Source organism: Anoplopoma fimbria, chromosome 15, assembly GCF_027596085.1.
Source record: "Anoplopoma fimbria isolate UVic2021 breed Golden Eagle Sablefish chromosome 15, Afim_UVic_2022, whole genome shotgun sequence".
In the NCBI taxonomy this organism is placed as follows: domain Eukaryota; kingdom Metazoa; phylum Chordata; class Actinopteri; order Perciformes; family Anoplopomatidae; genus Anoplopoma; species Anoplopoma fimbria.
The window spans coordinates 11,011,790-11,016,460 of record NC_072463.1 but is presented as its reverse complement, the minus strand read 5'-3'; positions in this window follow the sequence as shown (position 1 = coordinate 11,016,460).

Sequence of the window (4,671 nt, the reverse complement as noted above, 5' to 3'; positions counted from 1 at the left end):
TGCTGATGGTAAGTCCAACATTTTAAGTAATAGTAAAAGTAGTAAAACATATATGGTAAATTGGTTGGACCTTGTTTTTTAGCCTTTAGACGTGTCTGCAGGTGCATACATCTCCAACATCCTTCATTAGTAAGGTGGTGTAGCCTGTACTCCACCTTATTAATGAAAGGTGAAACATCTGGACGGTGGAGACTGAACAGTAAGAGAACAATGCTCAGAGAGGTTTTAGCTAGAAAGTCAACCTGAGACAATCAAAGTGCTACTCCATGTCTGCAGGATGTCCAAGTGGACAAATGTTTATGAATACATTTATTTACAACTTATTAAGATGTTCTCATAAAAAAGAAAAAAACCTACTGTAGCTTTAAAGTTTCTGATTTCACTTGAAGGAAGAAATAAAGTATAAATGTAAATTGTGCAATTTTCCTTGATACATTACAGGAAGTTTTGACATTTTAAAGAAAGAATGCATGTATTTTGGCATTCCTTTGCCTGTTATGACACACAGAATTATCAGTAAGAAGAAGCCGTTTTTCTTTTCAGTGTGTTTTAATCTCAATCATATGGACTTCTTTGTCTTGTTGTTGTGAATAATATGCTGTCAGTGGCCTCCTGTGTCTTCCCTCTACACTCCCTGGCTCTTCAATTGTCACAGCTCAGACAGCTAATCTGCATTTCACCCTCCACCCTCGCCTTGAAAAAGTAAAACAGAAACTCTGTCTTTCAACCAGACTTCCACCCAAAAAAGTAAAATAAAAACTGAGATGCAATCATCCACACCTACCTCCTCCTGGAACTCCTGGATGAAAAGATGGGATGGAAATTTCACTCAGTTTGTGCTGTAATTTAGCCCTCCCTCTCCCCTTTTTATGTAAAAAAACAAAAAACAGACCCTGTCTCCCAAAAGACAAAAATACACAGCAATATGCACGCTGATTCCAGGTGTGGGGGGAGTGTGTGGGTGAAGTTACGGTACATTTGCCATTGTAGTTGTGTGTAAATATTAGAAAGCAGCAGGTTCCTGGCGTGAGGAGAAGCCAGCCAAAGCGGCGGCACTAAGACAGGCGTCCTTATCGGTTTTGTGTTCAGACTCCGGCGTGCTCCCGCTGTTTGTAATCTGCAGCCGCCGCTGTGAGCAAAACTGGACAGGCATTTATTGTCCCAGCAGGAGGACGCTTGACAAGAGAATGTTAAACACTCTGCTACCTGCAATTTTCAAAAGGCGATAGCAGACATGATAAAATGTACACACATTTAATTTTATGTTTACTTTTTTTTCTTTTTTTCAACGGAGGGAGAAGCAGCAGAGAAATGGGAACTTGGAGAAAGTAGTGAGCAGTTTGCTTTCAAGTCTCACTGTTGGTTCTCCTTCATGTGTCTGGAGGAGGCTGTGTGTGTTCACCGGGGGGGGGAACAGGACTCGTGTCGACAACTCTTTCCAGAGAACCAGAGTACCAGAGGAGGAGGAGGCCGCGGTCATCAAGAAGATGTGTTCATCAGCGCTCACAACCCGCACAGTCCTTTACCTTAAAGAGTTAAAATCAATTAAAAATGAGGCGTAATGCATATAAACCTTGACGGTGCTCCATGAGATTGCCTCCACACGGTTCTCTCCATACGCTCTCTTCAGCTGTAGCAGTGTGAGAGCAGTGCAGAGTGGTGGCAGTGGGCTTACCAGTAGGGAACACATACAAACGAGCACCAATGTGACTTTCAGCCAGTGCAGACCAGTGGACCCAAGTCCAAAATCTAGTTATGTATTTTTTGGTTATGGAGGACACGCAGACCGATGCATGGACCGGTCCTCCACAGGCCGCCCACGCCTCGCTACGTGTGAGCGATGCCTCTCAAATTGAGTCACAGCGACTAATGGACGCCATGCTGGGAGTGCCATTAAGAGGAAATAAACCTATGTGGACAAAGTTATTAAGCCATTTGCACCTAGGGCCATGAAACATCTATTAGAGGCTAATCAGGGAGGCCCAGTGACTGCACTTCATTTCTTACAGTGGTTCAATCAGGTCAAAGACGCACGGTTATGGTGTCTATACTTTGAAGGAGAATTCTGAAATTTTTCAACCTGGGTCTTGTTCTCATGGCGCTCTGACTATCGGTCATGCTCACTTTCGAGATTTTATTAACACAACTGCATTAAAGCGACCTCTATCGGGTCAGCCAGCACACGCCTCCTCTAGCTCCCCAGATAAACCTACGTCCTTTACATAAGTCATTCTGCTGGAGTAACGTTACCCAGATCAGCAGCAGCAGGTGCAAAGTGACCTAGAGTTGGAATGGTAACAGTCATAACAGAAAAAATAAGAGTTTCCCTTTGAATCTTTCATCTTTCTTCATGTTCTTTATGTTCCTGTCCCTCTTCTCCTCATATAGGCCTTCATATAGCTGCCTTCTGAGGCAACACCACTTTCTTCCAGCACATCAGACACACAGACAATATGTGTGTCATGATGGGAGGGGCTCAGTCCTGGGGGAGCCCCTTCTGTTGCCCTGGATGTCCGGAAGGGGGGTGGGGGGGTGACAGGGTCCGGCTGGTAGACTGGCCCCCGGCGGCACTCCCTGTGACCAGAGGTGGAGGAGCTTGTCAGCGGTCCGTGGGGAGGTCGTGCTCATCCAGCGAACACTGAGGGCCGGTGGGGAGCCCCGGGCAACGTCCCACACCGGGGCCACAGAACAATGTTGTGGTGGAACATCAGAGTTGCGGTCAGCTGCAGAACAGATCCTGCATGACATCCCTTTCGTCCTGTCCCCGTTATTCCTTTGACTGAACTCTGAGAGAGTGAGGGGTTTGTTAAAGGTGTCAAAGAATATAATGTTAACATATATTTAAATATATATTCTTATTAATACATTAAGTTACACAGACAGAGTTTTCAATGTGCTGATAACTGGACTGTGTTTTATAAGAATTGCCATGACTGCCTAAAATAAATATGTTCATTTGATTTATAAATGTCTCCACATATTCCCACTGGTCGCAACTTTGACTGACCATAAAACACACTTTTTCACCTACTCTTATAAGAAAAGAAAAAAAAAATTGTGATTATTATACTTAATAATTATTTTACTAATTACATATGACAGGATATTTTACACATGAATGGATATTTTCATATCTTGGAAAAAATTGGAATAATTGAGTTAAGGCTGGTTTCCTACATCATTTATTATACATGTAGCATAGCGCTAACTCTCACAGACACCGGGTCAGTGACGGAAACAACCAGACGTGGCACCAATATTTACCAAAGTATCATGGGAAAGGGAATAAGGTGGACGGGACATGTACAGGGGTCATTGCATTTATGAAAAATCAACCTCTGTGGTCCATGTTTATCAATACAAAATGTAATGTTTGGCTATAGAGATGTGTTGAACAAATGGATTTCTGCAGGTGTTGTCGGTCGGGCACCAGGAGGGAAATAGCTATTAATAAACTGGATGTTTTATTAAGGGTCATCTTTGGGGCAGCATGGGGTCACAGTGGGTTCTGTGTCCTGAAACACTCAGTTGTGACTGAGTTGTGAAAAAAGGGAGAATTTCCCTTAAAGATTTTATCTTAAAACATTCTGCTTAGTAGTCTGAAAATAAATCACATCCACAATGATGAAACTGCAAAAGTCTCTGTCTACAGTTAGAGTTGAGTGAGCAGAGAGCCACGCGACTCAGACGTAGTTCCTTCTTCTTCTGGGAATGTATTAAACACGTTCTTCTTCAGAGATCTCATAACTGATCTTAATTATGTTTGATTCACATTGCTTTCAAACCAACTGCTATTCTACTTATGAGTACAATACATAACAAAGCATTAAACTGTGTTGTCGTGAGGAGACATCAGAGTGGATACGCCTTATTCCCTAAATCACTACATATTTCACATTTGCATGGAGGTCCGTGAGATAAACAACAGCTACCAGAGGAAAGTTTCAAATCACAAAAAAATGCACAAAACTATTACAGCAGCTCGAGGAGCTCGCTCTCTGCCCTCGATGCCGGCACCCGCTTCATCCCACTTTCCATTTCAACTGGTAGCTACACACTCTGATTCCACTGATAGGCGGTAATTAAATGAGCGAGGCTGGTTCTTTGCCCTGTAAAGCAGCTCTCCTGGGCCCGATACGACATGGAAATTCAGCTCTGAGGATCCACTTTCAGATGTCTGCCTGGAAAACACGCCTGCACACAGCCCACACTGTGTGTGTGTGTGTGTGTGTGTGTGTGTCTGTGTGCACTTGTACATGGAAGAGCTGGATTTGGGGAATACACTTAATGAATCTTTTAACCTCAATATTTTCTCCCACAAGTGTATGCATATCATGATCTGTGTTGGAGACGTGGGTCTGATATTCATGATTTATTAATCTGAAAAAATCCCCAAAACAACAAAAACATCTGGCCATTCATCAGGGACAAACACTGAGAAATAACATGTGGCTTGAGGATCATTTTAGGAGACATACTTACCACATATTTATAGACTTTTAAAGAGTTTAATTATAAATACTTTTATAAACGAAACAAATAAGTTAATAAATAGGATTTGCATTACGGTTTGTATTTACACAAGTAAGAGAAGACGTCTTTGAGTTAAAGGTGCTCAATAAGAAATTCAGTGCATATCTATTGGAAGAGTGGCGGCCGTGAGCTAATCAG